The sequence below is a fragment of the Cryptomeria japonica genome, chromosome 5 (genome assembly GCF_030272615.1).
Source record: "Cryptomeria japonica chromosome 5, Sugi_1.0, whole genome shotgun sequence".
Lineage (NCBI taxonomy): Eukaryota > Viridiplantae > Streptophyta > Pinopsida > Cupressales > Cupressaceae > Cryptomeria > Cryptomeria japonica.
In genome coordinates this window covers 554169895-554183937 of record NC_081409.1, presented here as the reverse complement: position 1 = coordinate 554183937, position 14043 = coordinate 554169895, and positions in this window count along the sequence as shown.

The window sequence follows — 14043 nt, the reverse complement described above, 5'->3', positions numbered from 1 at the left end:
GACAAACATGAAATAACTTCCCCTCTCAAAACGTGTCCTAATGCTTGGATAGAGTCATTCTGGGACCCAAGCTCCGAATCAGATACGAGCAGTTCAGACAGTGATACCACAGACATTCTTATCCTTACCATCTCGGCCCTAACTCTCCTTGAAACCGATGATGACATACCCCTTGTCTATCCACAGCTTATCCAACATGACCAACAAAAACCACTCAAATTGGATTGTTTTCAAAATGACGAAGCAATTGCAGAATTCCTTGGACTACGGGAAGGCATACCACGAGGCGATCATAAGGCGGGGTTTGCTATTGATTTAGATTCCACAACATATTTTGGGGAGTCAACTCCATCTTCTAGTCATAAAAATGAAAAAGAAAAAGAAAAAGTAAAAAATCAAAAGAATGGGTCTTTGAGTGAAAACCGTAAGGCACTCTCTGACCATGGAAAAGTAAAAATACAAGACGTACCTGCGGGTGAAAACCTCTCTGTGGCCCCCAAAGGTGGAAGATTGGACATACCCTCGTCAAGTCAGGATAAATCAACATTGCTTGTGGAAATGACCGAAGAGATAAATTTGGGTACACCTGACAACCCTAAGGTCATTCATTTCGCTGCTTCTCTATCAAAACAAGAAAAGATAGATTTTGTCAATTTCTTTCTTGAGAAGAAGATCAGTTTTACATGGTCTTATGCAGATATGCCCGGTCTTGATCCAGAATTAGTCCTTCATAACTTGCCATTAAAATCAGATGCCAAGCCCGTCAAACAAAAACTCAGAAAGATGCATCCCCAGGTGGCTCTCTTAGTCAAAGTAGAACTCAAAAAATTATTAGATGTGGGCTTTATCAGACCAATTGATTATGCAGATTGGATTTCAAATTTGGTACCAGTTAGCAAAGTAACTGGGGGCATCAGAATTTGTACGGATTTTAGGGATCTCAATAAAGCATGCCCTAAAGATGACTTTCCACTGCCGAATATAGACATCATAGTTGACATGACTGCCGGATATGAGATGCTATCATTGATGGATGGTTTTTCCGGATATAATCAAATTCACATTGCTCCCGAAGATCAACATAAGACTACATTCACATGTGCTTGGGGTACCTACTGCTGGAATGTGATGCCTTTTGGCCTTAAAAATGCTGGAGGAACATATCAAAGAGCTATGACAACAATTTTCCATTATTTTATGCATACTTTGATGGAAGACTATGTTGATGACCTATTATGCAAATCCGTCACAAGAGATAGTCATCTAGCCATCCTTGGCCCAATCTTTGATCGAATGGAAACCTACAAGCTCAGACTCAACCCAAAGAAATGTGTCTTCGGTGTCACAACCGGTAAATTATTAGGGTACATTGTTTCTCACAGAGGCATCGAAGTAGACCCCGAAAAAGTTAAAGCAATAATTGATATGCCTCCTCCTTCCAATCTCCGTCAACTAAGAAGTCTGCAAGGGAAGTTACAGTCAATCCATCGGTTTATAGCTCAATTGGCAGACAAATGTCATCCCTTCTAGCATTTATTGCATAAAGGTGTCACTTTTAAATGGACTGAGCAATGTCAATCAGCATTTCAAACTCTCAAGGATTATCTGTTGTCACCACCTATTCTAATGCCTCCTATAGCAGGGAAGCCATTCATATTGTATATCTCTGCAACTGAAACGGCATTGGGAGTTCTCTTAGCCCAACAGGATGAGAAGGGCAACGAACGGGCTATTTATTATATCAATCGGACACTAGTGGGCTATGAACTGAATTATTCAACTATTGAACGGGCATGTTTAGCAGTGGTATTTGCAACACAGAAGCTTCGACACTATATGTTAAATCATCAGACATTGCTAGTTGCAAAAATTGATCCCTTGAAATACTTGCTTAGCAGGGCAGCTTTGACAGGTTGCTTGGCAAAGTGGGTTATGATCCTAAGTGAGTTTGATATTGAGTACATTGAGAGAAAGGCAATAAAAGGACAAATCATAGCGGATCAACTTGCAGAGGCACCTATTCATGATGATCATCCAATGTTGACTGATTTTCCAGATGAATCAGTCTTTGCTGTCACATCTTCTAATGGATGGAAATTATATTTTGATGGATCCCATACCAAATTCGGGTCAGGAGCACGTATTTTATTTGTAACCCCTCAAGGTGATGCTATTCCCAAATCCTACAGAATAACTTTCCATTGCACCAATAATATTGCAGAATACGAAGCTTTGGTCACAAGACTCTGAGTAGCAATCCAATGGAACATTACACATTTGCAAGTCTATGGAGATTCCCAGTTAGTCATCCGTCAAGTGAATGATGACTATGACACGAAGGATGAAAAGCTTCTTCCCTACAAGCGTATGGTGGATTTCTTCAAGACAAAATTTACTGATATCCATTTCAGTCAAGTTCCAAGAATACCAAACAAGTCAGCAGATGCTATGGCAACTATTGCTTACATGTTAAATATGCCCCACAATATGGAAAAATGTGAATTTTTGGTCGAACAGTTGCTTGTCCCTTCTTTTGAAATTTTGACAGCAAATGTGATGTGTGTTCTTGTTGGTCCTAATTCCCCGTGGTACAATGACATCTATCGGTATTTGAAATCGCAAGGCTTACCACCTAACCTTTCCTCTAACCAATGTCGAGCCTTCATACGCCAAACTGCCAAATATGTCATCATCGCAAACACCCTTTACCGTCGTTCTTTTGACCACACCCTCCTCAGGTGTTTGGATTCTGACGAGGCACAAACGGCTTTACGCGAGGTTCATGATGGTATATGTGGGGGCCATTTCAATGGTCTGAGTCTAGCTAAAAAGTTGGTTCGTGCTGGATATTATTGGTCCACTATGGAAAAGGATGTTCATGATTTTGTCAAGAAATGCTACAAATGTCAAATACACGGAAATTACATTCATGCGCCAGCCCAAGAACTTCACTCTGTCATATCTCCGTGGCCTTTTTCTCAATGGGGATTGGATCTTATTGGCAAGATTCACCCAACATCGGCCAACAGACACAAATTCATCATCACAGCCACATAATACTTTGCAAAATGGATCGAGGCTATCCCCATGACCTATATCACTGGTGTTCAAATTTCAAAGTTTCTACTGAATTATATCATATGCAGATATGGGGTTCCCCTTGCAATTGTCACAGATAATGGTCGTCCATTCAAAAATAAAGATGTCAAGGAACTTTGTGAAAAGTTTCGCATCCAACACCATTTCTCCAGTCCTTACTATCCACAAAGTAATGGTCAAGCCGAAGCATCAAATAAAACCATCATTAAGATCCTGAAAAAGGTTGTCAATGACGCTGGTCGAGATTGGCATGTACAGTTGAATCCAGCACTATGGGCTTATCGCACTTCCATCCGCACACCTACTGGCGTAACACCTTATTCCTTGGTGTATGGTGCGGAAGCCATTTTACCCTTGGAGGTGGAAATTCCCTCTTTGCGTGTTTCCCTGCAACATTTGATTGATGTTGAGACGCACAGAGTCTCTCTGTTGCATCAGCTTAAGATGTTAGATGAGAAACGTCAGACAACCCTGACACATTTGCAAGCATATCAAAACCGTCTCCATCGCTCTTATAATAAGAAGGTTAAAGGGCGACACTTCGAAGTGGGAGATTTGGTCCTCAAGGTGAACCCAAAGAATACACAATCTACTGACATCATCAAAGGAAAGTTTGAGCCTAATTGGGTTGGACCTTTCATAGTTACTGCAGCCTATGGCTCGGGGGCATATTAGCTTGCAACCCCAGACGGTGAACCTCTGTCCGATCCTGTAAATAGCATGCACCTTCGAAAGTACTGGACATAGTTTTTTGTCAGCAGTTCTTCAAATATGATCCTGAAAAAATACAAAAAAATCAAAAAGCTCAAAAAAAAAAAATACAAAAAAATCAAAAAGCTCAAAAAATACAAAAAAATCAAATAACAAGTGAAAAATTGAAAAGAACAAAAGTAAAGAAAAATAATTCGCCCTCTAGTGAAAACCTGGCAAACAGGCGCTTTGGGCAAGTACCATGGTGAAAACCTGGCAAACAGGCACCATGTGTAAAAGACTATTGCTCCGTTATCTATCATGACTCCTAGCTGTACTGTCCCCCTGCAGGTTTATCACGATTATCCTTGCCCTGACCCAATATTCTGTTCCAGGCCCGTGATTGGTCAACATCATTGTCTTGCATACTCAGGTTTCCAGTTCTTGTGCATATGTTTTGGTCCTGGTCGCTGTATATGTCTTTCAAAATTTCATTGGGTGCGCGCCCCTTGTCATGATCAATTACTGGAGTTATTGCTGCGTGCGGGCTGGAGCTTTATTATCATAAAATGTCCTGAAAAAATCCCTAAAAATCATAAAATGTCCTGAAAAAATCCCTAAAAATCAAATAATGTCCTGAAAAAATCCCTAAAAATCAAATAATGTCTTGAAAAAATCCCTAAAAAGTCAAATAAAGTCCTGAAAAAAGAACAAAAAAAATTGTAAAAAACTCTAAATTCCTACAAAGTGAAAACATCAAAATCCAAAAACAATTTCTTTGGCATTTTGCATTTTGTCAATAAATGGTCCCCTCTGTGCATAGACAAATCGCTGAGCATACATCCAACGACAATCAATCCAACATTGTGCTTCAATGAAATCACGCAATAACAGATGAACTTTTCAATCAAGCCAGGCATTCAAACTAATCAAAATTGTCATGTCCATCAATCAACATCCATATCATTTGTCTTTGTCACTATTATCATGGGTCTTATACAGGGTGTGGTATACTCGAAACCAGACTGTGTCCTGTCTTAGACAGGGTACCGCATTCCCTGAAACCAAACAGCATGATCATTCTTGTTTTCCACTTTTGACAATGACGATCAGACTGTTTGTTTGACTTGATTGAATTTGTGCGTCTTATCTTTTAACTGATTTTTCTTTGGCTTCGATCATGTTCCTATGTTGCTCAATCATGTCACTGACTGATTTAGAGTGACCGGGATGGTTCATGGTCCCTTTCCTTTTTTTGTTGTGTTTGCTGTTTGTGGAATGTTTGTCACAAACTGGGGCAACTATATCATTGGGTGTCTGTGATAAGTACGTTCGCTTTGTGAACGCCGCACATACCCCGACCCTTGATGTATGCACCCTAGGATGCTTCACTCATTCCTTGTGTGCGATGTGTCTTTCTTTTGCAAAAGGGGTTGCGTTCCAGCTCTGGCCTTCAATGCCATGATGCTCTGCATCCGCTGTGCTACAATAAATAAAGGTTCTTACCTACTTATGTGCATTTGTGAAAGCAAGTTTTCCTTCATCTCTAACTGTGCTCTGTCTAATTTCTTCTTACTAACATTTCTTCCGTTAGTCTGGGCAGTCCGTTCGGTCTAGTTCTTCGATCTCCAAAAACATAAGCTGCATCCTGCATTCATTGATTAGTACATTTGCATTATATCAAGTCTATACAAAAGCATTTTATCCATTTTCATAAATGCATCTAAAAACATAAACAACATTCATACATGTTCCAAAGATAGTACATAGATAGTGCATAAGACATCCATACATGGAACGTAAACATAAGCCCTAACACATTGCATCCCATCATATAGCTGCATATCATATCATATATCAAAACAATATCGGAGTACAAAATTGGACTGTCTGTCCTAAGTATGGCCCGCAAGCTGAGTACATAATGTCAAACCATATATGTCTCTGTCATAAGGAGCATGTGCCTCTGTCACTGGGTGCTCCCTCTGTCCTCCTCATCCCTGCTATGTCTCGAGGATGAAGCCCCTCCTGTCCCTGGTCCTGGCTGTGGTGGTCTCCTAGGTCCACTCACCCCCATGCTGCTCACTGACCTCCGAGAGCGTGGCCTACTCTCTGTCCTCGATCGTGACCGATATGACGCTGCTCTCTACTCTGGTGGAACTGCACTCTCATATAGAGTCCTCAAATGGCGCATCTCATCTCCTACCTCTAATAACATCTGTGCCATCTCACGTGCACTAGCATCCCTAATCGACCCAACATACTTGGTCACTCTCTGCTCTGCTTGTTGTGCCTGGGCTATCGCTGTATCTCGAGCCTCTGTCAGCCTAGTTATCTCTATCCTCAAGATGACATTCTGTCTCTCCAATGTAGCAATGTGATCATGCTGACTCGCTATGGTGGCCCTGCATATCTCCATCTCCTCTATGCTAGCTGTCTCCTGCCCTATGGGTATATCCTGCAATGACTCATGATCTGCTAGATCTGGCTCATCTCTCTGCATACACCTAGGACTCTCCTCATCCCCATCGTCCTCCTCAGCCTCATCCTCATCCCCCTCGTCCTCATCCTCCTCATCCTCATCATCCCCCTCGTCCTCATCATCTCTCTCCTCATCCCCCTCATCCTTATCATCTCCCTCATCCTCATCTCTGTCCTCCTCTCCAGCGAGTGGGAAGTCCTCCTGTCTCGTAGGTACTGGAATATCAGGATCCGTCAATGGCACTGGCCACCGTCGTGCAAACCATCGCTCATACTCCTCTGTCATCCCGGCATCTACAACATCTAATCTCCAATCCCACTATCTCCGCTGTAGCTGTGTGAAGTCGGTATATGCTATGTGTGGCTGAATCATCCTCCCCCACTGACTCGTCTCTCTGTGAGATCGGGCAAAGTGTGCAGTCCCTATCGGTACATCCTGCCTCTCTCCAAACTGTCGTCTGACTCTCTCTGGCAGATACATCTCAATCACTCTCCGGCGATTCACTGGTCGTCCAATCAGGTATCTCTCCTGTCTGCAATATGGTAGCTCATCGCCATCATCTGACCATCCAGGGCAATCATGATATGGTCTCCATGTGAAATCTCTCAACCTGTCTAGCTCATGTCGCCAATACAATATGTATCCGAATGGACCCTATCTCAGCGTTCCCCCATGGCAGTATACATATGGTCACTGTGGTACTACCTATCTCTTTGCAATCGGCCGACATATGGCTATGTGCTCAAATACCCATACCTGTAACAGTGTGACCCCACAACTCAAAGTTTGTACCCTCTGATATGCTATTTGATGCAACTGAAAATATAGCATGGCAAGCACACATGGTCCCCATGCATATACAGTCCCCTCTGTCGCCATCCGCTCTAGCACTCTTCCCCATCCAATAGGGAATCCATGTCCTCGTCTGTCACCTGCTAACAGGCATGCCATAACCACTGCTATCACCACATATCGCTGATCATACTCTGTTGCCATGGTCTCCCAGCGGATCTCCCTCTCTATGATATCAAGGTCATCTGCGTCGCACTCGAATAATCTGCACAAAGAATCTCTCCCTGTCACTGGGTCGTACACCACCATCTCCCCATGAATCGAAATGCGGAGGATACGCCACACATCCTCTAGTGTCACAGTCGCCTCTCCAATCGGAAAATGAAAAGAGGAAGTCTCTGAATGCCATCGCTCGGCCAATGCGGTGAGAAGTCCTGTGTTTGCCCTAATCTCGGGCATGTACGTAATATAGTATAATCCAAGTCCTGCTAAGGTATCTTTGTCTGTACTCCTGAGTCTGTGTCGCAACATGAAGCAGTCGAGTCTGTTCTCCCACGCGATTAATGGATACTGTCGACTCTGCATCACAATTGGGACACAATTTGTCAGTTTTAGGGTTTTCTCCTAAGGGCTGCATTTCCTTGTTTCATGCACCAATCAGGGTTTTTCTTATCTATTTTGACCTATCCTACCCTTATCCCTCTTTTCGGGATCATCCGCATGCTGATTTCGGTCAAATTAGTGTCCTCAGTGCACAATTGCGCCTGTGTACCCTGTCTTGCACCTGTGCAGCATCAAGCTGCACCTATGAACCTTACATAGGCGCAAAATGCGCCCACACAGGCACAGGTCTCCCTTTTTCCCTCCCCTGTGGGCCCCGCAATGTCCCGCAATCAAGAAAAATGCATGAAATTGACCATATGGGTTTTTGAGCTACGTACCGCTGCTCCTGCATCGTCCGATCGTTTGTAGGTGCGTACACGTTCCCCAAAGTGATCTGCCATTGGAATGTTCGCCATCTCTCTGTAAGGGTCCTTTTCCTGAGCAACAACTCCTCCACTTTGGCCAGTGCAAATGAACTCTTTTCATTCTCCTTGTCTCTTATATAGGTTTTTGTCAGTATCTAGATGGACGTGCATGCTCTCCATCTTATGATGGTCGCGGTCTTTTGCGCCTTCCACTGCTTGTCCTTTGTGCATCCGACCTCCGATTTTGGATCCGTTCGAACCTGTCATCTTCTGTCATTCTTATCGATCACTTGGCCTCTTTTCAGGATCTTTCCGGCCAATTCCTCGAGGGGGCATGCATATGTCATTGTTATTGTTTGGGGCATTTTCATTATTGTTCTTTGAAACAACGCTTAGAATCGCATTGTCTCAAAGAGGGGCAAAATGTAGACGTCTAAAAATGGTCAACGCTTTCGGAGTCATACTTTAACATTTGCACATTGCCTTATTTTAGGGTTCTTGCGTCGCATTAACATTTCTTCTATGTTGCGCACTTGGTCTTTATCATTTGCGAGCATCGAGTCCTTCTTCTGCATTCCTCATTTTTCTCACTTTCGAATTAGGTCTTGTCGATAGCAATCTTGTCATTTTGCGATCGATTTGTCATCGATCCTTGTCCTTGTCAATCTCGTCATTTTTGCGATTCATTCGTCATCGATCCTTGTCCTTAGCAATCTCGTCATTTTGCGATCGATTCGTCATCGATCCTTGTCGATAGCTATCTTGTCATTTTGCGATCGATTCGTCATCGATCCTCGTCCTTTTCAATCATGTCAATTTGGATCGATTAGTCATTGTTCCTCGTCAATTGGCGCCTATCAATTTGATCTCTTTGTCAATCTTGGTCAATTTGTCATTGATTTTTGTCAACCAATTTTAATCTTTTATCAACATTGGTCTTTGTCAATCAGAATCATGATCGAACCTACATTAATTTCTTGTTATCTTGACCTAATTCCTTGTCCTCTTATTTCTAGGGTTTTATGATTTGTTCATTTAATCCTTTTCTTCTTCTTTGTGGGTTAAATAAATCTATTTATTTAGTCCTAGGTCTCTTTCATGAATTAATTAATGGATGAAAACCTATTAATTAATTCACCTAATTTCTATTTCATCTTTTTCTTCAATTTTTCTAATTTGCTAATTTCTCCTAATTTCTAATTTCTATTTCTATTTCAATCTTGTCATAGTTTGTCATGCATTTTGCATAGCAACTTGTCATAATTTGTCATACTCCTTGCATAGAAATTGTCATACATTTGTCATAATGTTGCCATTCTTGATTTGAATTTCCTTTCAAATCTCTTCATGCTAATCTTGTCCTCTCTCCAATTTGTCTATAAATTGGATGATTTTCTTCAATGAAAAGATCAATCAATCACATTTTCGAGTAGCCTTATGCTGCAAATTTCATCTCTCAACTTGCTTTCTACTTGCATTTTGCACTTGTAGGTGAGATCAACATCAAATTTGAAGGTGAAAGAAGAACAATGGAGCCACATGAAGGAGATATCTGCATTGGTTTGCTTTGATTTCATGCAATTTGAATATCTTGTCTTTATGTTTTCATTGATTGGATTAGGATTGTTTTCATTGCAGTTGTAGGTTTTGTGATTGTCCTAATTTGATATTGCTTTGTTGTTTTCTCAATAAAAAAAAAATCTTCAAAAATCTTCGCTATGAAATTTGCAGCATAAGGCTCCAAATCTTGCATATCTTCAAAAATCTTGCATAGCAACTTCCTGATCTATATTTTCTTTAATTTTGCGCAAATATTTTTGTTTGCTCTTTGTAATTGTTCCATTTGTCCATCTACTTTTCAATTGATTTTTAGCTACTCTTTGCTGTTGTTCCAACTCTCTATCTATTTTTTACTCATTGATAGTTACCCTCTATAGTTGTTCTAGTTGTCAACTACTTTATATCTCACTACCTATACAACTGTTTTTCCACTTCTACTTTCTGTTGAACCTGCAGACTTCAGGTTTGACCGACAAAGATGCCTTCCACAAGAGAGTGTTGCAACAATGGGCTTTCTTGAATATTGAGTTATGAAAAGTGAGATATGAAATATATTACAAATGTAAAATCACCTTGATTATATAGATAAAGTGTGATGATGTAGTGACAACCACCCTTGATACAAACATAAAATGCTCAATGCAAATATTAAATGCCTGAGTAATTGTAAATGAGGTGAACATGGCCTTATTATAACTAACTTCTAGAAATGACACCTAGGACCTAAGTAAACATGTGAATAGGTTCTCACAATGTCTAGTTAGGAAATAACCCCATTCACACTTAACACTCCACTTTAAGTGCAACTTAGGTAGATGAAATTATTATGCAAATGATGCAAAAATGCAAGATGATGATGCAATATGCAATATGGGTCCCGACAATTAAGCCATATTAGGTACCAATGCACAAAAGATCTCTTACAAACGGAGAAAAGGAGAAAACCCAGTTGGACAAAACTCCTCCCTAAAAGAGAGAATGCAAATAAGATCATGTATTAGTGATAGAATGAGTAATGCATGGAGGGCTTATCGATACCCCCCAAGAACTACATCTATCATGAAGATACAATACAAGAACCCCTCCAATGAAGGGGAAGATAGAACTACATAGTCCCCCCATAATGAAATATCATCAAAACCACTAAATAAGGTCAGAAGCCAAAAGAGAATCCATTGATGACAACCAAATGTTTCCCCTTACGAAGAAATAAATTCAATGGTGAATGCTGAAGAAGCTCCGTCTCCATGAAGAAGCAAGAGGGAAGAAGTCCACAAATGAAATCTCTTAAGAAGAATCAAGTGCCTCTGAAGATGTCTCGTCAAAGTCAGGAAGAACCCCAATCAAGGAAAACACAAAGGAATGAGGAGACTCAAGAACATCCTCCAAAGAAGATTCTGCAAAGAGGAGAGTTACCCCCTCAAGCATGTCCTCCAAACCTGCAGAAGAAGAATGACAAACCAAGTTTGAAACACCTAAAATGAATCCATCCTACAACCACAAATCTGAATAACTTAATATATCTTTCTCTGTTGAAGTCCTAGAAACCATGTTAACTATCAACTCTGATGAAGCAGATAATGTGGGAATCATGGCAAGATTCACAAATCCATTAGGAATAGAATCCTCTGAAACAGAATTACTGCCCACACTGGAAGAAGGAGATTGAGGAACATAAGAGTCATTGTTAGGATAGAAGTGGGAAAAACTATACACCTTAGACTGATGATCAGCCTAACCCACAACAATAAGCTCTCATGTTTCCCGACGAATCAAAACTGAATCGGAAGTGAACTCAATTGTATTGGCACTCTATGCTATCTTATAAATTGAAAGAAGATTATGGGCAATCTCAGGAATGCAAAGAACATTAAATACTAGGCCTGTACCCATCTCAACATCTCCCATAGCAACAACATTCACATAATGATACTTTGTAGTAAAGATCCTATGATAGTAAGACAGTCTAATAGACTCCGGAATACTTGATCAAGTGAGTTAGCAATATGTTCTAAATCACCCAAATCAATGATCCAACCAATATCTCTATCAGCATGAGTGGTGATTAATGCATGACCTTTTTGTTCCAATTCCCTATTAGCAAATCCTGCTGACCTACTGTGTGTAGGAGAGGAATCATGATTAGAATAAGGAGTTTGTGAACTAGAAGATGAAGAAGGAATGAAAATATTATGTTCCTTGAGAAGCTATTTGGAATTTCCTTCTTATAACAAACTTGTTCACTATACTCAACCCCTACAAAATGTACAGTTAGGTTTCTCCTTCTTAGATTGACCCTCTTACGAAGAGGTGGTGGAAGTCTCATTAGATTCTGTCTTAGGCTTTTTTTTTTCTTCCCCTTTCCCTTAGGTGATGTAGCTAATAATGCATGAGACTTAGGAGTAGCATCAAGTTGACTAAGCTTAGATTGTTTCCTAGTCAATCTTTCACAAAACATATCAAAAGTCGACATGGAAAATGAATCACCGAACCCATCCATAGTGGAGTAAAAGGAAGTAGAGAAGTATGAAAGACTTCTTTCAATTTAGAGAAAATCAGAAATATGCATTCCTTATCAATTCTCTTTCCCACAATCTGCTAATTGAGATCTCAATGATTTGAACTTAACCAAATAATGTTCAATAGTAAGAAATATATCAGTAGGTAGAAAGAGATGCCGATTCTGCTTCTAATTGCATAGCCCTTACCTCACTAACTGAACCAAAGAGATCCTTATACTTGTCACATACCTGTCTGAGTGTAGTGCACTCCTCAATGTGGAAGTATGCTGAAACATGCATTGCAATCAAGACCATAGCCTGATCACATTTGTTCGTATGTGCAAATCTTTCATATTCCTCGGTAAAGGTAGGCTGTTCTTCATTCAAAGTAGACCATAATCCTTAGGCTAAAGCAATTTTTGCATCCTAACCTTCTATGCATGATAGTTATGAGGAGTAAGAACCTCAAATCCTAAGTCAGCCATTAGAGCCACAAGAAAAACAGAAAAATATGTGATAGAAACTTATTTGAAACCTCCAATATATGAAACACAACTAAAAATGAAGCCCGCTCCCCCCCTTCCTCGCCCCAAACAAAACCTCTCTAGGAGACAGTATGTCCAAGTGATCAAAGTAGATGCCAAATTTGCAAAAGCTCAATAAATATTACTTGGGGATGAATTTGGAAAAAGTGAACTGATCACCTTTCAAATGTCGCTGGGATTACCAAAATTAGACAATCTAGAAAAAACATGAGCTTCGGAGTCCAAAAGGGAGAATTTGCTTCAAGCTGCAATAAATGCTGCTAAATAACAAAATTCTGAGAAATAATCTGCATCACGAGAAAATTTGTAGAACCACCTTTCCAACAATATCTCATTTCAAAAGTTTCGCCTCTTGGAGCAAAAGTTAACTCAGTTTGAAAAAAGGCCCAATTTGGGCACTTGAGGACCACAAATAGGCCACTTTAGCCTTTGGTCACCAATGTGACATCAAGTGCTAGTGGTGCAAAATAAAAAAGCACACTACAAAGGTGGTGGCAGTGGGGTTGAGGATGAGTTGGCGGAGTGATGCTTGGGGTTGGCGCCTCGCTGTGTGCCACCGAATAGAAGAACTCAGAGTTGAGGGCCTGGTGGCTAGGGAATTCTCAGCAACATGATAACTCTCGATGGCAGTCTGTATGCTGGTTGAAAGGGTTGATGTGATCTCATTGTCAGGAATACAAATCGTGGACCAAGCAAACAACTTACCAACCGAATGCGATCACCCAAAATGAATGCGCCACTGATAATAAATTGCAATTCACTAATTTTTAAAATGTGATTTATTTATTAATGAAAACTACAAAAACGTATTGAGGCCGATTTAAGTACCCTATGATGCGACTTGGTATGATGATGATGCAAAAATTTACAGAAAATTGCAAAAAAGGCTTAATATTCCTTAAAAGATGCCAAATATAGCAGCCAAGGGGTCCTTTTTTCTGCTGCAATCGTATGATCTGTACAGTATGGCTAGGTATGAATCCGTACAGTTCTACAAAATTGTCGATGTTGCAAAAAAAAATCTGTACTCCGGGGCAAAAATGTCAAAATTTGATGATTTGATAGGTGTTCCTAAGGTTTTTGGGCCTTCTCAATGCAATGGCAGAATCAGATTTGGCCCAATATGCTCCTAAATATCAGCTGCCTCCTAGATTTGGAAACTTGCCCAAACTTCATACCCTCATAGCTTTAGCAAAAATGGTCAGATTTAGACCAAACAAAAGCCAATCTTGACTTTCTTAGTTGTTGTGGACACAATGGTGAGCTCAGATCTCCTCCAACACACCCCAAAATTAACTCAATGAAAAATCTCTCATTTGGCAATAGCTCAACTCTCAAATTTGAGAAGGGTTTTGCATGGCCATGACTTTGATACCATGTTGAAGCTGCAAACTTCAAGATCGACC